The 24,618-nt window shown below is 37.7% G+C and overlaps 1 pseudogene; it reads right to left on the reverse strand.

The window, feature by feature from the left end:
• Nucleotides 1-883: 883 nt before the first annotated feature.
• LOC101396618 (elongin-C-like) lies at nucleotides 884-9,424 on the reverse strand (annotated as a pseudogene).
• Nucleotides 9,425-24,618: the final 15,194 nt, after the last annotated feature.

Here is a 24,618-nt window from a genome sequence, read left to right on the forward strand (position 1 = left end):
TAGTATAAGCAAATGCAATTGATTATTGTATCCTTTACCCAGGAACTTCGCTTTTCCTTTTTTTTTCAAAATTTTATGGAAATTTTCAAAGATACAAAAAATAGAATTGTTTAATAAACGTTCATGTGTCCATTATCCAGCTTCAACAATTGCAATCAGTTTTTGAATCTCCTAACTCATATTTAATTCTAATAATTTTTCTATAGATTCTTTGAATTTTCTATATACACAATCATACTATTTGTCAATAATGACAGTTTTATTTCTTCTTTTCTAAGATTATTTATTTACTTACTTTCCGTACTGCTTAGGATATTCAGAAACATGTTGAAAAGAAATGATAATAGCATTCTTACCATCTTTGTGAGCTTGACTATGCCTTCTTATTTTCATCAAATGACACTTATGAAAGAGAAATTCATATGTTTTTGAATGTCATAGGAATCAATGTTTTAACTAAGATATGTTTGTACTTAAATATTTGCATAACTTGAGCAATGCTGGTAATAACTATAGTACATTAAAAATGAGTTTAAAAAAGCACTAAAAACATGTCAATAAGTAGTTCCTGTGTTTACATGTAATTGCACATTTAAACTTAATTCTCAGTACTCCCTTTATGGTTACTGAAGTAATTTAAAAAGTCTCATCCAAAAAATAAGATATAACCACCTAAAAATTGGCATATTTATTTATTTTTCAGTTAGTGGAAATGTCTTTACCTCATTCATGCAGGAAACAAATTTCAACTCTGACAGTAATCTGCTTTTCAGTGAACTTCATGGTTCTCAGCTGCACACAGGCAACAGAAAATATTAAAGAATTTTTGTCTATGAGAATTGAGTGCTAAAAAAATGTAGCAGTTTATTAGATTGTATTTTATTCAACAGTCTAGGAAGATCACAGCCATCAGCAGTTCCAGTGTAATTTCAGGCGCATTTGGGAATCTGGCATTCTCAGTGGAGCTGTTAGTGCAGCAAACCTTGTAGATGAAATAAGAATATTTAATTGCACATGTGAAGGGATCATTCTAAAATCAACTTCAACGGCTTCATTTTCCACAACTGAACTGGGTCACTCAACATGGCCCTTATTGTTCCTGATGTTAGAGCATATTCTCTTTTTACAATAAATTTATGACTGTCAGAAGATATCAACTTGACATATACGATATCATAGCCTTCACACCTCCATAGGATTTTTTTCTCCCCGTCTATTACCGTTCTTCTGAAATTCTATTTCATTGCCCTAGGAACTTCAATAGTTTCTTGCCAGCCTCTGCACCTGGGGCCCTGTGCTCTGCCACACTCCTGCTACAGGTCCATCCCCTCTCCTTTGCCCTACCTTTTTTATGTTCTTTTAAAATATATATAAATTTTATCTATGCTATTGCTCTGTATTTGGAATGGAATTGATGCATCAAAGTGTGAATATTGTTTCATCTTGAGCAGAAGTCAAGTTTGGGGTCACTCTAGCAGCAAAGTGGAGGACAAATTGGAGGTGAGCAAGAATGGAGGCAAAGCCACCGTACGAATCTTGGGAACTGGGCTGGTGCCATGGAAGCGGAGAAGGGAAGAATGATTTTCCAAATCAGCAGGCTAAGGCAGAGTCCTCTGAATCTGCCTCCTGACTAAGAATTCTGGGGACTAGGGGACTGTGAGAAAAAACTGCGTGAGAATCAGAGGGCAGATATCAATTAAACCAAAGATGTTGATGGATCATACTGTTAAGGATTTAGGGACATTTTTACTGGTGGAATAGAAATTCCCAAGAGGCCTGGATCAGAACCCAGGTATGGTGTGGCGAATTGGGAACAGGATGGGAGGAGATACAGGGTCAGACTAAGATAGATACTGAACTAGCTGTCATCATGAGGAGAAGACTGGCATTGTGTACCTACAATATTTACATAAATGAGTTGAGAAATGGCAATAAACCCTTAAAAGAAAGGGAACAGATGAGAAGAAAGAGAGAGAGAGAACTGACTAATCTAACTAAATCAGGGAGTCATAAAAAAAGTGAATATTTCTGTTAGTCCAAATTCCTCCCACAGCTGAAAGGAGTTATAGATGCATGGCTTGGCCCTGTGAAAGTTATCCAGAGTGTTGCTCACTCATAATATTTGTGAGTCTAGAAAATGGAGGAATGACAGTAATGTAAGAAGACACTCATGTCTTCTTTTCAGAATAAATAACACATAGAATTCTTCCATAAAGTTTGATTTTATGTTTAATATATTATATTATATAGCAGGTAGTTGGATATGTATATCCCCTTATAACTTAATACACCAGAGTTGAGAAACTAAGGCGCCATGATCTTATAATACCTATGTAAGAGTAGGTTTTCATTCACTCATTCATTCATTCAGCAAATATCTATTAAGTGCTTATTAAGTGCCAGGGAGTAGTCTAGACCCTAGAAGTCCATCAGTGAGCAAGACTGTCGAGTTTAATTTATAGTTAATAGAGTAGTAAAACAAGGAAACAGAAAAAGTGGATGTACTTGTTAAAGTCTTCCAGCAGTGGTGGAAGAATAATAACCAGGACTAAGTCTTTTCATCACTTGTTTTCTGGCTCTTCCTTCAACTCATTCAGTTTTGAAACAAAATATATTCAGCATATATATTAGTTTACATGTGAGTGCTAGAAGCTGGAGGGTACCAAAATAAAGTAGGATTCCAACTCTTAAGAAACAGTTTTGAAGCCAGACAGACAATTACAAACAAATGGTACAATCATGGCTTTGATAGAGCTAAATACAGAGAGCTCTAGAGCATGTAGCAGATGCAGTTCCCTGCACTGGAAGGGATAGAAAAGGCTTTCTAGAGAGGACCTCTTTGCTGACTCTAGAGGGAGTGGGAATTAGTCGGCATTATTGGTGAGAGAGTGGGGTCCGTGCTCGGGGAGGAAAATGTGCCAAGATCTCCCTTAAAACTGCCCTAGTGCCGTCATCTTGTTACAATCTCCTATTCCCATCTTCAGCCCTTTCTAGAATTAAGTTCTCTCCTTCTTTCTGGGCACACTAGAGAATTTTTCTTCACCAGTATCTCTTGTTTGACAGAAGGCAGAACTTTGACAGAAGTGCTCAACTTTGGGTGTGGGGTTGTGCATTGAATGGGAAGAAACAAGAGAGGGCCTTCTGGGATGCTGGAATGTTCTAGATCTTGATCTGGGTGTTGGTTGCATGGGCATATACATATGTAAAACTCTGTTGAGCTATATGCTTCTTAGAGCCATGCATTTTGCTATGAGCATGCTAGACCTCAATAAAACAAGAAAAAAACTCCCAGCCCAAACAATTTCACTCATGTCAGTGCTGTGATATTACTTTTCATATGATATGATTTAGCGCTTGTCTCCAGATATATTCTGGGTTTTTTGTTGTTGATTTTTGTTTTTTATTCTCTGTTCATTTCCTGTATGAGAACCTTTTCAGAAACCAGATTATAAATGCCATTCAAAACCTTGATTTTGGTCTAGGCTCTTACTTGTCCTCTGATAGGGAATCCCCACAGTCTTAGATTGGAAATATATGAACTCACTTCCAGGATGCAATTTGTTTTATAGTATTTTAGAGGCCTCCTTTGCATCCAGCTGTGGAGCAGGTATTTTTGTTTCTCCTTTGGGTGCACTGCAGAAGGGGGTAATTCTACTATTTCTCTTATTGTGTTTGGGATACTGAGCTGTGTACCCAGTTTGAGTACTCAATAAATATTGCTGAGAGAGGATGAGTGTGGAAAAATCCAGAAAATGTTTGTTTCTATTTTGATTTATGATCTTCTTAGAAAAGAGAAGGGAAGGACCTAAAAGAGTACACTTAAGAGATCTTATTTTTTCTCTACCCCTTAAACAGATTAAAAGAGGAGAAGAAGTAAAACAATCTTGAAGGTTGATTGAGGGATAAAACACCCACAGAACAAATTTGACTTATTCAAGTTTTATGAATCTCCAAATAGCAGGTTTAAGTAGATTTGCTGGAGCTTAAATATACATGTCTGCCAAGCAAGATAATTTTTAAAGGAAAGGGTTCTTTGCATTTTCCCAGGTCAAAAACCAAGTTTGTAGCTTAGCTTTTGCTCTTAGAAAATATCAGATGAAAAAGGAAAAATAATATGCCATTTATGTAGTGATTGTAGAACAACTTCAATGAGAGATCTGATCTCAGGTAAAGCAACCCATGGGTCAGCTGATCCTCCATGTAAGGATAAAGAAAACTAAGCCTGGATTCTTTTCATGTTGCTCAGACTGGGTGATATTTGAGGCTAACCAAGGCAAAACTCATCTAGTACTTTCAAAACTCTACAACAAAACTGTGTTATAAACATTAAACTTACTAAGAGATCAGATTTTAAGTATTCTCAGCACTAGAAGAAATGATAATTATCTGATGCAATGGAAGTGTTAGCTAATGGTCCTATGGCAATCGCATTGCAATACAAATGTATCATATCAATATGTTGTATACCTTAAACTTACACAATGTTGTATGTCAAATTTAACTCAGTAAAAAACCCAAACAAACCAAAAACAACAACAACAAAAATCCTTCCAGTGCTCTCTTTTCCCTTGGTGAACTCTGTTCCCAATTCTCTCTTCTTCCCACCAGGGCTGCCAGTCCCCCACAATGGTCTGTAGCCCAAGACCCCTCACAATAGGTCTTCACCTTGGGCTGTGCCATGTCCTTCAGGAATGCTCAGTTGCTCCTTGCCTATCTTTAGTCTCCTTTCCTTGGGATCCTGACTTCTGTCATTCACTTACTTGTTGATCCCAGAACCAGACTGTGCAGGTGTATTTATTGATTTGATTTTGCTAATGGGAGATGTTATTATACCGTGCTGCCCCCTTTTTACTTTCATTAATAAAATGTATATTCAAATGCTTTGGTGTAGAAAACTGAGAAAACACAGTAATCCTACATAAGAGAGTACAAGGATTCTTTCCACCCAATAACCACCATTAACATACACACGTCTGCACACATAATTTGCATGTACATAAATTTTTTGCCTTTTTCATTTAAACAATGTTTAATTAAAGTGTTTTCATGTCAGTAAATATATTTCCATAGCATTATTCTTTGTGGCTGGAAAGTATTCCATTTTATGAATAAATTATTATTTATTTAAATAGTCTCTTGCTGTTGGATATTTGATTACTGTCTATTTTTTCTCTATTAAATAAATAGGGAATCTTTGTAGTACATATGTATTTCTTGTCACTAATTTTCTTAGAAAACTTCTTATACCTAGGGTCTCCAGGTCAAAGATATGCATAAAAATCCCCTAGTCACTTTTTCAGCTAGCTTATCTTTATTACTTAAAAAAAAAAGGAATGTATGCCCATTGTAAAATCTCACATAATACATACTGAAAAGCACATTCCCCTTCCACCCGAGACTCCTAGTTCTCCCTGTGGGCAACCACTGTTAAACATTTCTTCTGTTACCATCTGGAAATAGTCTATGCAAGCATATACATGTAGTTTATCCTTCTCTTTTTATACAAATAGATGTATATACACTATTCTGTACTTTTATTTTGTAAAATTAAAAGAAAATGTATATCTTGGAGCTTCTTCCAGTTTAAAACAAAGTGATCCAACTCATGTTTTTTCATGACCACATAGTCATCATGGTATTTATGTATCAAATTTGATAGAATCAGTATTTTATTCATGGAGTTAGGCTGTTTTCTTTGTTGAGACAAACACAGCAACAACAAACACTCTTATGCATCGGGACTTTTGCACATATATGAGTGTTGACGAATTCTTACAAGTAGAATTTTAAGGCTTTTGATACATATGTCCAAACTGTTCTTTATTAAGAAATAAAGTTACATTATTATGGAAAAAATAGAACATAGTCTTCCCACTTTTTTTTTTTTTTTTTTTTGACAAGAAGCCTTTAGAGGCAATATTTAACTTCTAAGGACCAACTGTAAAGTTGGCGTTTTCCAGCCCTGGAGAAGAAACCTGGGTAAAGGCAGTATCCCTTTAACATCCTTCAATCCTTCTGCAGAAAAGCCAACTCCTAAGCCCACATGCACATCTGTGTTGTTTGTTAATGTGCTCCTCAGAGATGTTTCAGTCTTAGCTCCTTCACCATGAAAGGCACCATGATTTTGCCTGATCAAATTTTTTAATCTATTTCCCTGCCAACCATGATGCCTGTGCTTCTTACCGTATTTTTCTTATTCTTTAAGCATCTCTATCTCAGGTCTCTTATTCCTAATCCTTTTTATCTAGAACCTAAACTCCGTGAGAGCAATTCATTACTTTGTTTGCTGCTATATTCCATGCACCTAGTCCATGGTAGGGGCTCAATAAGTTTTTGTTGAAAGAATGAATCAATTAAGTCAAACAGAAGTTTCTAGAAATCCCGATATCCTTGAGATAGTTCACCTGTCACAAGTTTTGCACCATCGCTTTGTGTTTTGTTACCCTCCAAATTAAAGCAGGATTTTTAAATCTATGGTTGAAGAATGAGCTTCAGAGAGTGTGTGAAACCCCAGAGCTGGCAGGCCAAATCTGGGGTAAGTGTGTGAATGTGCATTTGGGTGTGGGGTTGGGGAAAAAGAGAAGGCTCCTAGTGCTCTTGGAGACTGAATTGTTTCATCATTTTTTTTCTTACTCTCAACAATAATTTAGCATAATTTACCCTAAAATAGATGTGTTGAGAATGATTCTTTTTATGTGACTGGCAAAGTAGGTGGGATGCCTTTGACTTTAAACAAATATTAAGCAGATTAAGTGGAGTGTTGGGTAACTGTAAAGCAAACAGTATTATGGGACTACCCTTAATAGACAGAACCAGGATTTTCTTTCTGGGTTTGTAATGATTGCTGGAGAATTCTTGGGGGGAAAAAGTTTGTGACATTTTCACACTCACTTTGAAAGAGAAACAATCAAGCTTACATGATAAAATATTAAAAAATAAAGTAAATAAAATTAACTATTTTGATTGGTGTCACACATCAAGAAGATTAAATCTATTCTTTATAATTAAATTATTTTCATGTGACTTTTGTAATATTAGAAAAAAGGATCAGAGAGTGCTAAGTGGATTGATTCATAAAATGATAATCGCATTTTTAATATTTCCTTCTTCAAAGAGAGTCTATTATTAACTGATATTTCAAACATGAAATTGTTTTACACATGAAATTATGGGGATAAGTGGAAACAGAGTGTGTTCTTTTTGAGCAAGGATTTCTTTAACATGTGAGAAGAAATAGGACAGTGACGGGTGTTCTGGGTAAGGATGGTACTGAGGAGATTGACAGATCAACTGAGGATCCTGCAAAACCAAGGGGCCTGTTGGAAAAATTATAATGAGCAGAAGAAATTGCTTTAGAAAACTGTCTGGAAAAATAATAAAGATAGTAATAACATGTTATTTTCAGAGTCAATATTAACACATGACTCAGGTACCAAAAAGAAAGTCACTCAGGAGAAATGAAAAGATAAGAGGATATGATTAAATGAATTTGGACTAGATTCCAGAAAGAAATGGTTTGGCCTTAAAACAGAAAATTTCCATTCATTTATTCATTCAATATTAAGTTAGCATCTACTATATCGTGGTGCTATGTTAAGGAAGATATTCCATGGTCAACTCTGGTGAATGCAAGGGAAGTAGCTAGATAGAATGCAGAAAATATAGTGTTTTGTGGGTTTTTAGAGGGCAAATTAAAAATGTGACAGTTCCTTATCATAATCGATTTTATAATGAATGAAAATTATGATTCTCTGCAAACCCACTACACAGATAGGAAAAATAAGCTACAAAACGGCTTGTGGTCTAGAGCTCAGATTCTACAGTTTACTGGAAGTTAGCCTCGCTATTGATGTTCATCTAGACTCTCATTAACCTCTGACCGATGTGGAACATGCTTAGGGTGAAAAAAATACAGATTATATTATAATATGAACAAATTACCCTGTTAAGGTTTTAACTGTTTACTCGTAGGACATGGGAAGGTAACTCACACACAGTAATTAGACGTTAAGCTGCTATACAGTAGCCTATTAACTACAAAATGAGTTTGACCAGAGATTGATTTTTAACATTTTTAATTAACAAAGAATGAGCAAGATAAATCTGAAAAATGAAGAGCCACACTGAGTCTTAAACAGTGAGCAATTTGGAAATAGTAATTCACTGTTTATTCTTTTCAATACATGAAAGTGATAGAGCATGGTTACACGTTTCACTTTTTAATATTTTATGATCAGAAGGGAAACACCCACATTTATATGATTGCCCAGTTATGCTGTATGTTAAGATGAAAAATTTAGAATAAATATTTAAAATGCTGTATCATCAGGGAATGGATTTGATGGATGAACAATTGGGGAATGATAGAGTCTACTAGTAACTTTTAAAATAAAAGAATGTCTAGTTAGAAAACATTCTCATATATGAAATAAGCTTTCCAGTTTCCCATGGATATTTATTAGTCTTGTATTTCTTATTTTAGCCCAAGTCTTAATATTAGAGATAATATGTAGACTTTGTTAAAACACACACACAGACACACATACACACACACACACTTCATCAAAGTTAGAACAAATTATGCTCAGCCAAAATAACCATGGCTTCTATTAGTAGAAATTTGAAATGATTGATATCCACATATGTATCCATATAATAGTTTTTAAATAGGCAGTTATTATTAAATAAAATTATTCTTTAAGTTAATAGCAAATAAAACATGATATAAAGGGATAATTTCCAATTTCTTCCTTATTTTTAATAAATCTTAATTTTGAAAAGGTGGATAAAGAGAACTTCACTTGTCACCAATTAGAAATGGCTCATTAACATATTAGTAAGTTATGATTTATAGTTGTTCTCATAATAAGAATTATTGATTTTTTTGAGTACAAGTGGGCTACCTCCGTGAAGAAGCTAAAAATTTGCATAATGCACTTACGTTGGTTTCAGAAAAAAGTCATGTGACTTCATCTATTGTTTCTATTCTCCCTTATAATCTGAGATGATTTGGCCAGCCTAATGGTTGTCCTATTCATGGTACAGGTTTTGTACCTCCATGATGATTCAAAGCTATGACAATTTTTACTAGTATTCTTGGATGTATTTACAAAACTTGTTTCAGTAAATAGTGTATTGAAAAAATATTAATCTTGCTCTCTTTCTCTCCCTCCCTTTTTCTCTCCCTTTCTCATTTTCTGTCCATTTTCTTTTAAATAAGTGATGTCCTCTTAGCCTTATCTAATTAGATTTTTAAAAAATTACTCAGCACGTGAAATGACCTTTTAACAACAGGGTAACCTAAAATCCTTTCCAACCTAAGGGTCTGACATTTACCTGGATTATCTTTTTGCTTCTTTCTCTGAAGTGACTCGTGAATCTGGGGCAGTGACTCTCCTCCTGGAGGGATGACGTGTGAGGTCATGGCTCCCAGTACTGGCTCTGCCAGTCGGTTGTTGTATAGTGGCTTATTCTGGTCCCTAGTTTCTCTTTCTCTACCTTGCCTTCTTTCTCTCTCTTTTTCCTTATTTGTTTCCTTTTCTTTTTCTTTTGGCTAAAAAAGTGATTCTTAATGACTTGTAAACTGACAAAACCCCACTAGGAATTTTGATGCTAAAATTGTCCCCCACCCTTCTGAGAACCACAGAGCTGAATAATCACTTTAGATGAAAGAACCCATAGAAGTGAATGCAAAGTGTAGCAGGGGGCTTAGCTATAGCCCAGGTTGTGTCTGCTGCTGAGGTCTGAAGGTGTGTGAGCCTGTCAGCTGGATTGGTGGGGTGGCCGACCAGAAGTCTGTTTATGGGAGGGACTGGGGATCTGACCAATAGATAACTGATCCAAGACAGAGAGGAAGCCAGGCATGAGAAGCTTGACTCAATAACAACACCTCAGACTTCTAAAGGGAAGGATTCTGGGCATTTCACAAGTGGCAGTGTCTATCAGCCCGGCAAATTCTTCCCCCACCCACAATTGGACTCCTGTCTGAGGCTTATAGTGACCTGTGAGCAGGATCTGTCAGATAAAATGGAAAAACCTATTTGGCAAAGTTAAGACTCCAAGGGCACAAGCTTACTGTTTTGATTGCAGCCAGCTGACATAATGTGATACACGAGGAGAGAGGCATTCTTATTCACTTCAAAAGTTGAAAGCCAACAACACTGGATCCCAGAGAGCATGTGTGTCAGCAGTGGGAGGAGGCTGTGGCGTGTGTGGGGACAGCGGTGCCCAGAGAGAGTAGCAGTGTCCAGCGGGCACGGTGCCTGGCAGATGGCACTGTCTGCATTGTCTGGGCAGTGGCATGCTGCAAAGATGAGACAGTGTAGTGGCAAAACCACACTTATTTGTGAGCCTTAGAGATACTCTGAAATATGTATTGCTGTGGGACTTTGCAGAGGTCTGAGCTATTGGAGGGGAAAAGCAGTGATATTTGGGTTGTTACTACAAATTTACCCTACTTGCTACAAGTGTGACTTTTACTCAGGCTCACCAAAGCAGCACACAGTGGCATCACCATGCATCAGTGTTAGTCCCCAAACCCATTTCCCTTCAGTCTACTCTTCAAGGCGACAGATTATTGAATGCTAATAATAAGAAAATAGGTCACCATTTTGATAAGGGAGAGGATGGATGGTGAAGAATGAGGAAAAAAAGCTGGCAGAATTAGCAAAGGTAATTAAGGTAATTTTTGGGAGTAAAAGCGAGAGAAGCTGATTTTCACTTTACCAAATATATTCCAACTGAGCAAAAAAGAGAGTTATTCCTGTCCGTCTATTCACAGGAGGCAGAAACAGAGAGCAAAAATAACCATGAAAACTGACACTGGAAATTAAAGAGGAGGAAATAGAGTAGTTAATTCTTATACTCAGCCTAGTTTTTTTCCAAGCTGAAAAATGATAGTGGATTATATAAGTAAAGTGAGAAAAAAATTACTGTGAAAGAATGCTAACTTCTAGCAGTCTCCTTTAAGTGCGTCCTCCTTATTTGTCAATTCACTCGCCATCCACACAAGAACATTAATTTTTCTCTTTGTGAACTGCCCGGAGATTGGGCAATCTTCATGCACGGAAAGCATGTGTTTCTTCGTGTGTTGGTGCATGCTGAATAGGGTTGTCTTTTTCTAAATTATCATCTGCTGGCCTGTGCAATTTCCATGAGCAAATATGGGTATTTGCACACGCAAATGGAAGTGCGTGAAAATAATATGTGCTTGGTATTAGTGGGCCCAGCCAGGGTTCGGCTTTTTGGAGTTAAAAGCCTTGTAAATTCTGCACGGATCTCTGAGGAAGCTTCACTTTGCAAGCACAATTCATGGGCCTAGGCAAGGAGTTCTGTTCCATTAGCTAAATATCCCTCCTTTGTGCAAGAGATATTTAGCTAATGGAATTATAACTCCTTGCCTACGCTCTTGAGTTATATATAATTATAAAATATATAAAATATAATTATGTATATATTTAGCATTTGGAGTTGTAGAATTCTTTAAAGGGCAACATTTTACTAGGATATGGTATAAGCTAACTTTTGGCTCTGAAGTATTTATTCATATGTTATGGTTTGAAGTGTCGAATAAGTCTATTTCCTTTTAAACTATCACTTTAAAAGTTTATAATTATTAAAAACAAAAGTGGGAGCTTAGCCATTCAGGGTTATATTGCCAAATAATATCCGAAAAGCAAAAGATTACAAAAATTAGCAAAGATTAGTAATTACATAGAGCCGAGCTTCCTCTCAGAGGACACATAATATTTTAATATTTTAGGGAGTCTATTTACCATTTTACTAGTGCAGTACTCTAACGCATGTGTCTTGTGGCTATACTTACACGCATATCTATATCTTGAGAAATGCAGTAGTTTATTCTAGTCTGAAATCTTCCAGCCATGGCTTAAAGAAGTGACAGGTGCCTCTCACCCTCCTAGAATCTCTTAAAGTTCCCTGCTTACAGACTCTAGCCTAAGCTCACCTTTAGGACACACACAAAATCCTAAAATGTATTTTTCAGTTTGTATTTCCACAGCATAATTTTCTTAGTCAAGCTATTCTGAAGCATCATTTAGGAATTTCTACTTCCCCATTACATTGTTTCTCATCAACATTCAACTTACAACTTTTTTTTTTAATGAAAAAGGATATTTTACAAAAGAGGAAAAGAGACCTTTTACTGAATCTTCAGGATGCCAAACAACTGACTGAAAAGTGAAAAATGAAATCAATCAACTGGAATTGTTGTATACCATGATGAATAATGGTTCAAAAGATTTTCCCCCATTCTTTATTGTCAGATCTTTTTTGAATCCATGGGGCAAATTGCATTTTTCAAAGATCTGTGCCCACAAGCAGCTGCAGGGTCCCTGGCTATTGGCGAGCCCTCCAGTGGCCGCCTGGTCTCCCCATGGGCGTGTACACTGCAGGGGAGGCCGGTGTCTGGGTTGGGTTGGGGATGTGCAGGTGCATAGCTGCAACATGACTTCCTGTCCTGTATGCTCTTCTAGAACCTTGCTACTACCCCATCAATAAGTGGAATCAAACTCTCCTTTCCTTGGATCTGGGCAAGCTTGTGATTTGGTTTTAACTGGTAGAACATGGTTCAAGTGATGCTGTGTGATTTCTGAGGCATGGTCATAAAAGGCAGTGCAGCTCTGCCTTGCTGGCTGGGACACTCACTTTTGGAGCCCAGACCCACTTTGTAACAGTGAACACCCTGAGGCCTCCATGCTACGAGGAAGCCAAGGCCACAGGAGGAGGCCACACATAGGTGCTCCTACCAACAGCCCCAGCTGAGGCCCCAGCCGACAGCCAGCATTAACCACCAGGCATTTGTAGGAAGATGCTCCAGATGACTTCAGCCTTTGAGTCTTCTAGCTGGGAACCCACACATCAAAGCAGAGAAAAGCCATTCCCACAGTGCCCTGTCTGAATTACTGAATCCGTTAGCTTAATAGAATGCCTGTTTTAAGCTCCTAAATTTTGGGTTAATTTGTAACACAGCAGCAGTAACCAAAACCGTCAAGTTACTTGAGATATTGCAAAGTCCATTTGAGATAAGATGTTGGGCTATTTTTTCTGAAACCCAGTGATATTGTATAATTTTTCAGAGAGAAAGTCACTGGTTAATTATTTTAAGGCCAATATTCTCAATTTAAAAATAAGTTATATCTAGAAAGAGTATATACAAAAGTCTATTTCGCAAAGATAATATTAGTAGATTGGTGACTGGGGGATACATTGTGCAGAGTACCCTTGGAACACAGATTATTTGAGCTCGGCCGACAGACATTCTGGCAGTCTGTGGATGAGGACAGTGCTGCTCCCATTCTGTCTTCACTCTGCCCCTTTCTCTTTCCCTTCTTTTCCTTCCTCCTACTCAGCAATCCCTTACAAGGTAGGCTAATGCACATATATGGTGTTGGGCTGTGTGTGATCAAGCGTGAAGTGAAAGTGATTTCTGTTCAGCCCCTTATCATGCTTATTATGTCTAATCATGGGAAAAGTTACTTATATGTGAAATAAACATGAACTGTCTATTTTGCCCCACAAGTCATAGTGAGAAATAGCCAATAAAATCTCCTTACGAAATATTTTGGAAATTACAGTGCCTAATACTAATGATGAAGGACAGACCCATGGCTAGAAAAACCCAACAGAAAAATGTAGTAGTAACTTTCTAGTATGTTATATACGTATTAGGTGCAAAAAATTAATTCCAAGAGGAATAAAATAGTTTAGAGTGGAAAAAAACTATAAGACCATGAAATAAACTGCAGCAAGGAAACGTTTCTCAGCAATAGCTGCTCCATTCCTGGTTATTCTTGTATGTCCATAAGTGGACATAAGGCTTGTTTCATCTGAAGGCTGAACACAGGACAGTTATTGTAGGTTCTAGGTCCAGGTGGTCAATCCTTTTGTGCAGAAATATTGTAGCTGATCTGAGGGAGATTCTGTGCCATTTCAGCACTGCATGTGTTTTTATATTCCATGTTGAATTTCGCTTCTCAGGAGAGAACTGTAGAAGAGAGTGTACACCGTGCATAATCGTACTGGGACATGTTGGTTCCTGGTTACTATTTAATATGGTCCAAAATGGGACCTTTCTGGATATTTCACAATCTAAATGACAGTTAAAAAAAATTGCCCAACCATTTCTATAGTTACTTTTGCAGTTACTAAAAACAAAAAGCAAGGGCTGTATTTATAATATACAGAGAATCATTGACTCTTATCATGTCATTCCGGTCTTTTTTTTGACTGGGTGGGTGTGGGAGAGATCACACTGCAGAGAGACCAGGAGAGCACATGTGGCTCTTTGCCACAATCACATCTTCCGTTTTGCGTCTAAGGCATCACTTCTATTACAGTTGACACATCGCTATTTACAAAAGTATCCCTGACTTGCTGAATTTAATTACTCATCCTACTGCACACGTCACTGCATCTTTGATCCCCAGTTCCTATGGTTTCTCCTGTTTAAGAGGAAGTGTCCGCAGTGGAAGGAGTGCATGAGCTTAAATCATCCGGGCTCTGGTGGTGGCCCTGTGATTAATCAGAGGGGCTGATTATAGTTTGAAATATTCATGACCTTTTTCCCGTGAAAAATTGTGTTAGTTCTATCCTTAATCCCATTTAGACTACTAGGCATTCTGCAATCAAGGATAAGAAATAGAAAATAAAAAAGTCAAGGAATAGGTGTTGAGTACATGCTAAGTTTTTGGTCCCAGAGAACAGGAAAAGTCCCCTGGGACTCAGACAGGTAAGCAAGTTGGAGGGGAACCGGAACCATAGAAAGCTCAGAGGGGAGGGTCATGTCCTGTCACCCTACTTCCCATCAGGCCTACCGAGAGAGAGGAGATGTTAGAACTCCCAGAATAAGTTTGAGGAATCTGAGATCAGACAAGACTTCAGCCCCTATTCCTGGATAGCAAAGAGATGTCAAGGTCCCAGAATTCATCATGTACAACATAGTGTGAAAACAGAAGGAAGGTCTACCTGCCATGTCTAGGCAAACAGGTGTGTAACGAATATGTTACTGATCTTATTGTATAATGGGTTTATTAGTATTGTTTTAAATGACTTAATTAATATTTTAGAAATTTCTCACTTTTACTTTCCTATAATTAAAACTATAAATATTAATATAAACAAAAGCCCTTTGGTACTATAAATATTAACATAAACAAAAGCTCCTTGGTTTCTGGGATGCAAAGGTTTGAGAACCGCTGACATAATTATTTACAAATCCATGCACAATGTATTTATTTATTTATGTTTGGTGAGAAAGATTAGCCCTGAGCTAACATCTATTGCCAATCCTCCTCTTTTTGCTGAGGACGGTTGGCCCTGGGCTAACATCTGTGCCCATCTTCCTCTACTTTATATGGGATTCTGCCACAGCATGGCTTGACAAGCAGTGCGCAGGTCTGCGCCCGGGATCCAAACCTGTGAACCCCAGGCCACCGAAGCAGAGTGCGCAAACTTAACCACTATGCCACTAGGCCGGTCCCACACAGTGTGTTTTTTGAAACCAGTATACTCCAGTACTGTGCTAGGTGCTGGAAATAAAAAGGTAAATCTGACATAAGCCCAGCCTTGGAGTAGCTCCAGAGTCTAGGTGTCATTGACATGTAAAGATAATTACAGGATTCTTAGTGCTGCTATGGCAGGGTTACCAACAAAACGCAAATCCTTCAGAATTGAATTCAATTCAGGATCCCAATTGCAATCCCATTGTACCTGAAGTGTTTCCAACATTCTTATTTTATAGATGAGAGAACCAAGGCTCAGAGAGAAAGTGATGTGGCCCAGGTTCCAGAGCTAGTGCATGGGGAATTGAGGGAGCCAATTCAATCTGCAGGGTATGTGTGTGTTATCATCAGGATTTCCTCATCTTCTTTTTTATCTCCAATATTCTTGAATTGTATAATAAATATAAATCTCATAGAACTCAAATTGTTAAAGAAAATTAAACTAACAAACCTCTTTTGGGGACAATTTGTACAGTAAATTAGTGACCCTTATTAAAAGTAAACTAAATCATTTGGTATAAATTATGATGAATTATGTTTTAGAGAATGAATGATTATTTGTTACTTATTTAAGATGTCATTATATGAAGTTTTCCCTTTTGCAGGGAAAGAAGGATCCCATTTCATCGTTAAAATGCAGTAATGCCTTAACTAAGAGGAATTTCTATGTTTCTATTTTTATTCAATTTATTAAAATGTAAGAAAAAGTGACTCAAAAAGACCAACCTCCAAATAAACATACAAATAAATAAAATAAAATGCAATAAATCCACTGGGAAAATCACCCCATGCCAGCCGATATCATTTCACTCTCTGCACAACCATGTCCATTTCAGAAGATGCTCAGCGCAATAAATGTGGCTCAGCAGAACTTTTATTCAATAAGGAAACCTTCATAAATACAGACCTTGTGCGTTTTACTTGATCTGCTATACAAGTGCATTTTATTGAAACATAACTTATAAAATCTTATGAAGACATCCCCATATATTCAGAAATACCATTCTTTCAGGAAAAAAAAAGCAACAGTAGTCTGTGAATCCTTTAATCACGGGCATTAAAGAAGATCTGTTCAGAGATTGCAAGGCTGCTGACTCAAGTTAACATTTTCTTGGCTTGCTTCTGGGCTGCTAGCTATCTTTGCGTGTGCATGATGCTGATGTTAAATGACATTTGCACCTGTTGTTGCCATCCTATGTTAATTAGCATGGTGCCCTAAGTAGTAACCGGGCCATCACATCCAAAGAGAAGCCATTAACATATTGCAGCTGTCATGACTAAGAAAGATACCGGAGCTGGGAGATGTGCGCATCCCTGCCTACCTTGGCTCGGTTAGCAGAGCTCTCCCAATTGGAGTCACTTGGGAGAAGAAAAGAAGTGTGGGATGTAGCCAGTCAGGAGTGAAAGAATACATTTTACTGCAGGTTTACTTTCATGTATTATGCATAACCTTCAAGGTCACCGCATGATCATTTATAAGATTTTAATGAGATATCAAAGTGAAAAGAATGGAATGTAATTAAGGGAATCTTATTGAAAAGATAGACAAGTATGAGAGCCCCAAAATACAGTGCAATCTTCCCAATTCTAGAGCTAAGTAGGAGACAGAATATCAAATCACACTGCAGTGAGGGGGCGAGTGTTAGCATATTGAGATAACACTTCATTACCGAAGGCCTTCAACTCTTTTCAGCAATACAATTCCAAAAATTAAATAACGTGTGGAAGTTTCTGTAAGAGAGTAATGATAGGTACTTGAGTTAGAAGATACAGATCTTTTCTAAACCCAGAGGAGGCAGATGCCCTATTCCAGGACTTCAAGAAGAAGAGTTTCTATTAAGTATGGATATCTTCCATGAATCATTGGAACAGGGCATGCAGGTCAGCTGTCTTATGCCAGTGAGCACTCCATTCCCCAGAAGGTGTTTTGTTCAACATACAGTCAGGTTTCTTTGAAGTTAGTTTGGTTCTATATATTTTTTCAACTTATAAAAATTGCTCAGCTCATACAAATGTTGGTTAAAATGTAGAAACATAGCATAGGAAAAGTCTAGATTGATGAGTACCTAGTTAACCAGAAACTTCACTCAACTGACTTTTTTTGTTTTTTTTTTTGCATTCAACCTAGGAGAAAGAGGCAAACAGAAAAAAATTAAGTGGATAGCGAGTGTTTAATAAAAAACAAGACAACTTCCGAGATATGTGCTGGGGATTTATATCCACGCTACTAAATTTTCCAGAACTTTATACCCACATTTTTGTTTAGGGAGAACTGACATTAAAAATAATGATCCCCGGGCCCAAAGGACTTGGAAGTTTTTCATGATTCATCAAAGAAAAATAGATTCCATTCAGCACACTGTTCTAACTAAGGCAAAACTATGTGGTATGGTTTAGAATGATTTCATAGCTAAAAATCTCAGTGGGCAGAATACTCTGTTTAATCACTTAACCCCAAAAATATAGATATTTAATTTTTAAACATTTTGATTAATTTCTTTAGTTCCCAAATTCTATTAAAAGGCAAGTTGCTTAGTGTGACCAAAAATTTCTTTTCAGGATAATATTAAAGAATGGGACCTGTAATTACCCAATACTCAAATAATTTAATCAATTTCACATGTATGTAAGCATATGGCAGAGAGAATAGGAAACAACTAACTCAGTTCAATTGAAACTATACCACATGTCGATTGGCTGAATGACTAAAATTTGTACTCTTTGGTAGTAGTAGTTTTGAGGTTGAAGAGAAAATACCTTTATGTGTTTCTAAGGCTGTCTTAAACCAAGAAGAATATTAGTATTAAAAAAATTTGTTTACTGATCATAAAAAAATGTAATAAAATCATAGACTTTTATTGATGATCCAGGAATTCTTACATAAATGTTTTACAATGCTTTCAAAATTGTATTCAGTCTTTTGGTTTAATGATAGAGAAATTAGAATTTGAAGGATCCTCAAACAATCGATTAAAAATGAAAAAAAAGTTCTTCTGCAGATATTTTATGTATACAGTATTTGGTCATATGGAAATAACTGGAAATAATGGCCTGATATTTTAAATTTTCACCAAGATATTTTACCTCATTTAACTAACTCTAGATAAGTAAATAGCTTGGCTAATATCAGTGACAAACTTGAGAATAGAAATTTGTCTCTACTTCCTGTTCAACACTAGGGTCATGAGAATGAGCTATTTTTCTTAGCTGCATTATTACACAATTCATTACTAATATGTTTCCTTCAATCTGTACCCACAAATACTGGTACTCTGATTTACATTTTCCCCAGCTATGACTCAACAAAATTTGGTATTTAGGGAGAGAAAGCAAATAATCATTTTAATCTAATCAACAATACTAGACATGTGAGATAAAAATAATTTAAAATTCATGAAGAAACCATCTTCTCATTTTTAAAAGGTTAAGTTCCCCTAAGCTATGAAAGAAAAACACCCTCTGAAGACCTAGGGAAGCAGTAAACTCTGGTGGCAAGTGACAGGAATTGATCCTCCTTGGCTGTGCCTGTCATGTCTCTAAATTTTATTTCCGCCATCTCCAGAATGCTATGAAAAGAAAGAGTGGGCGCCGGACTATGGCCCGAGGGCTTGGTACCTAGGTCTCTGACTTTTCCTCAATTAGGAGGCCTCCCTGCCTGATGGAGAGACGTGCTTCTGACTGAGGGCTTAGACAGTTGCAAGGTATTGATTAGCCATAATGTAGAGTCAAATCTGAATAAAAAAGCCCCATGATCAAAAGACCTTCATCGGAGACAGCGTGCCCTCTAAGTCAAGGGTCCAGAGATTCTGATGAGCTCTGTTTCCTTTCTGAGAGAGAGAGAATTCCAGTTTCCTTATAAAGGCTCTCTTGATAAGAGAGTGCAGTGGACCCTCTGTCCGAAAAGCTGAGGCTTCAGATTTGACAGGTGCTTGTTAGTTTTTCATCCCAGATCACTCAACATTCAGAGAAGAGAAGAAAAGAAGATTGCTAATATTGCCGGGTGCCGCAACAGCCGGCCTTGCACTTACGCGAGGAAGCTGCTGCCGCCGCCTTCTCCGTTAAAGAAAACACAAACCCTACTGGCGTAGAAAGTCTCCTTTTCCACACTGCTGGCCTCACCACAGTACACAGAACAACCACCAATTAAAGTCTTATTTAGGTCATGAACAACCAATACATGGCTTTTCATTGCATTTTAAAAGTTACTTATCTTTAAAGGAATACCTTTGCATTCTCTTAGTGGATCCCTTATTAGGACCCTTTTAATTAAAATGTCTTGGTGTCTTTCATTTGTACTATGTTTTTAAGACAGTTCTATATATCGTTTCGCTTGAGCCTTTACTACAGGCCTATGAAGCAGAAAGTCCAAGTGTCATGATCACCATGTGAAGAATGCAGAAATGAAGATATATACAGAGGCTATGAGCTGGTCCAAGGTCACACAGATAATTAATTAGAACTCAGACATTCTGACTCCTAGTCTGGTTTTCTTATCACAGAACTAGAATTGAGCCATTCTGACTCCCAAATGATACATTTGCAGAGTCATGACTGAATGCTGCTAAGTAGCCTCATTCCAGAACTGCCTTACTTTGATGACCCATTTAAACAATTACATATTGTTTCTAAAGTTATTGAGGATAGAAAGAGTGTTTCTGCATTCTCTCTTGACTTAATACATCCTATTAATTGGTGACTAACTAAACTCATATTACCTCTGCGAGTGTCCCCTTTCCTGCCAACAGTCTCTTAGTATGCCTGTATGCATTCATTCAATTCACTCAAGGCGATATTTGTCCTGGTCACTGTGCTATGCCCTACCCCAGCACCATGACTGGCCTAAACAGACGTTCAACAAATATCAATTGCAGGAATAATTGAACAGGTGAGTGAATAGAAGCACTAGAAGCCCAGAGAACCATAAACAGATTAGATCTTATTGAGAGAGCTCTCTATAAAGTAACGGAATGTAGTTGTGAAAACTGTCCCTGTCAAATTTTAGAGAAACTTATTAGAACTTCGGGGACTCTCTCCAGAGCCTAGACTGCCCCAGGATAGTAACCATGTCTTGTTCACTTTTGTATCCCCAACAGCCTGGAGCAAAGGAGTCACTAAACACGGACTGTATGAAATGACTGTGGAAGACAAAGTCTTTCTATCTTTTTTCCCTTCTGTTTCTAATATACATGTAAACATTAATAAGTAACATTTATTGAGTACAGTGACAGGCAGATTGCCATGCACTTAATGTACATTATTACTTTTCTTTCTCAAATGACCCTAAGAAGTAGGTACAGTTATTATCCCCATTGTGCAGATGAGGAAACTGAGGCTCAGAAAGGTTATATGACTTGCCCGATGTCTCACATCTAGTAAGCAGTGGAGCCAGGGCTCTGACCCAGATCAGATTCCAGGGTGACCATTCTTAACTACTCTACTAGATGACCTCTCAGGCACACTGAACTGTTTTCTTTTTAATGAGTAAGAGTAGCAAACACTTATGTAGTACTTACTAGGTGCCAGTCATTGTTCTAAGCACATACATGAATCAATTCATTTAATCCTCATATGCCCACACATCAACCTTCTGAAGGAGATTCTATTATTATACTTGTGCTGATAAGAAAGTGGAGGCCCAGAGAGTTTAAGCAACATGTCTCAAGTCACACAGCTAGTAAGGGTGGAACTAGGATATGAAACCAGGCTTTCTGGCCCTATGGTCAATGCTTTTTTTTTGGGCAGGAAGATCAGCCCTGAGCTAACATCCATGCCAATCCTCCTCTTTTTTTAGTGAGGAAGCTTGGCCCTGGGCTAACATCCGTGCCCATCTTCCTCCACTTTATGTGGGACACCGCAACAGCATGGCCTGACAAGCAGTGCGTCGGTGTGCGCCCGGGATCCGAACCCCGGGCCACCAGCAGTGGAGCGCATGCACTTAACCGCTACGCCACCGGGCCGGCCCCTGGTCAATGCTTTTAATCACCATGGAATGCTATCTCTTGATGAAGATTGGATAGTAGTCAAGTTTTTCTTTAATCCATAATACTTAGCCCATTGTAAGGAATACTTAGAATTTCCTTAGTATACATAGTCTGTATCCTTCATTTGGAACTTAGCCCAAAGTATGGTATGTTTTTCTTATAGTATCCAATCTCTCTAATTAGATTTAAGCTCTGGAGGAAAGATGGCTGCCAATTTTAAATCCCAAATCATTAGCTTAAGAGTTGAAATCTGCTGTAATTTCTATTTACTAGCTTAGGCATGATTAGAATATCCTGAGTTTAGAATACGTTATATCCACTAGTTGAGAGATGTTATGGTACACACTCATAACATAAACTAACATAAAAATGACTCGTATGTGTTCATTTAGGGCTGTTGAATATTTCTATTATAATGCCCACAGAATATGAGGTAGAATTAAGATACCATTAAGCATAGTTAAGAGGCTAAAACTATTTTGGATGAATCAGGGTTGTTACTTCTTAGAGACTTCTGATGTAATGAAATTTTGATATTCACCAGCATGAAATTCTAGTGTGGCAAGTGAAATTGCTATTTTCTTCTGACATATATCTCATTCTAGTAATTAACCATAGGAAATGTGTGTCAATATCTTAAAAATATGAAAAGAGTATGGTAGGAAGAAGAATTTTTTAGTACATATATTAGCATTTCTTGAAAAGCAGCCAATATATTGCCTGATGTTCAAAAGCATGGGGAATACGGTTCAAACACGTGTTGAAATATATTAAGCTCACCTCAGATTTCAGAATTCAGACTATTTATGGCTCATGAGAGATACTGACAAAGTCCTCATGTTTTGCCTGAAACCCTCTGTCTTTACACAAAGCATCTTTACCACAATGTTTCGCAAAACTTTTCTTCCCAGACATTAACCCAATGATAATGCATGGAATGTCAGTACAAATGTCAATTTACATTTGTTTCTATTTGAATTGATACCAAGAAACCCTTTCAAAAGGAAACAATTGAATTTTTAAAGCTTCCTTGGCTGTTGCTAGTTTGACAGCCAATAAGACTTGTTGGTCTAGCGTATAGTCAGGGTCAGCTTCACTAGTTGCCTAGTAAAGAGATTTCAGGAGTATCCAAATATAAGAAATTTCAGGGGCTGGCCAGGTGGCGTAGCGGTTAAGCGCGGGCACTCTGCTGCTGGCAGCCTGGGTTCGGATCCCGGGCGCGCACCGACACACCGCTTGTCAGGCCATGCTGTGGCGGCGTGCCACATAAAGTAGAGGAAGATAGGCACAGATGTTAGCCCAGGGCCAGTCTTCCTCAGCAAAAAGAGGAGGATTGGCATGGATGTTAGCTCAGGGCTGATCTCCTCACAAAAAAAAAAAAGAAATTTCATATTATGAGATCTATTTATTTAACTCAGTGGTTCTCTACTAGGGGTGATTTTGTCCCCGGGCAGATATCCGGCAATGTCTGGAGACATTTTTTCATGACTGGGGAGTGCTACTGGTGTCTAATGAGTAGAGGGTTCCAAGCATGCTGCTAAACATCCTACAATGCATGGACAGCCCCTCACAAGGAAGACTTATCTGGTTGAAAATGTAATAGTGCCATAGTTGAGAAACTCTGCTTAGCTTAAGGCCTCTGGCTTTCTATTAAAAAATCCCAATGCTGTTGAAACAGAGAATATTAATGCTTTAAATTGTATCAGTCGTTTACATTTTAGTATGAGTTTGGCCAGAGACCCATACCTTTGGCCAGAGATGTTTTTGATGGGGTGGAGGCAGGGTTTCAGGGAGGGACAAGATATCTAGAGATACTGCATAGAGGACTGGCATTATTGCAGGAAGAGATAGAATGCAGAAATAAGAGGCTGAGGGCTAAAGAAGACAGTACACTTTTCCTTTATACACAGCTTCAATTATAGTCTAGAAAATAAAAATACAGATGAGTATGTATATAGAACATTATACAAATATGCAATTGGATAATAGCACTCTAATAATCAGAAGTCAGCAAAAAAATGTTTGAGGCAATGTTACAGCATTTAAGAATGGGACCTTTATGTTTCATTCTCAACTTTTATCCTATTTCTCTCCCATACAATTTCTACTTTCCAGCCTGAAAGCATGCTGTGAGCTTTATTGCCTCCACTCTGGCTTACATGTCTTACTCCAGCCTGAAATACATTCTACCTTCATTTCTGCTTATTTATATCACAGATGGCAAAGAATTTTACATTGCAGGCCAACTCTGACCAATTGGAGTGGGTTAGTGCTCTGTTGAGAAGGATTCTGAGGATTAGCCTGGGCTCAATGAGAAAGACTGCCATGCCTAACTATGTTTAGTATGGACTGGGAAGGAGCTGTGACTCAGTCATGGCCAAGCCTCTGCCATCTCAGACTTAATGTTTCAGGGCTCAGTTATGACCTTCTCGTGAAGTCTGCCTTAACTAAATAGGCTCTTCTCTGAATTTCCTTAGCATACCTAGTCTACATCTCTCATTTGGTACTTAATGCAAAGTATGTTAATGTTTATCGTGTAGTGTCCAATGTCTCTAACTAGATTTTAAGCTTCTGGAAGAATGATGGCTCCAAATTTTAAATCCCAAATCTTTAAGAGTTGACTCCTGCCCATAATGGCCAATAACTCCCTCTCCAAATTGTAGCCCTTATTTGCCTTTCATGCCCTCTGCCAGTGATTGGCCTCAGAATCACCAGGGGAACTTTTTCAAGAGCTATATGATTGACTTAGACAGACTTACTGGTCTAAAATCCCCATGTGTGGAGGTTGGGTATGTATTTATACATAAGTGATTTATACTCAATCCCTGTTTTACAACCATCTCAGTGCTATTGGTGACAATTTTCTCTTTTCAAGTTCTAATTTCTTTCTCCTATGTCGTTGCTAGTGCTGTTTTTTTTTTTTCCCCTCCTGAAATGCTTTCCACATTTTGTTATTGTCTTTAAAACTCCCATCGTCCTTTCCAAGTCAAACTCAGAGTCCACCTTTGTTCTGAGCCTTCCCTGGTCCATACAGGGTGAACCCCTTCTGGTTTACTTCTTCCAAACTTTTCTAGCCCCTAAAGGGTATTTATAACATGACCTCTGTACAGTGGTGA

Source organism: Ceratotherium simum, chromosome 10, assembly GCF_057802395.1.
Source record: "Ceratotherium simum simum isolate JZ-2026a chromosome 10, ASM5780239v1, whole genome shotgun sequence".
NCBI classification, from domain to species: Eukaryota; Metazoa; Chordata; class Mammalia; order Perissodactyla; family Rhinocerotidae; genus Ceratotherium; species Ceratotherium simum.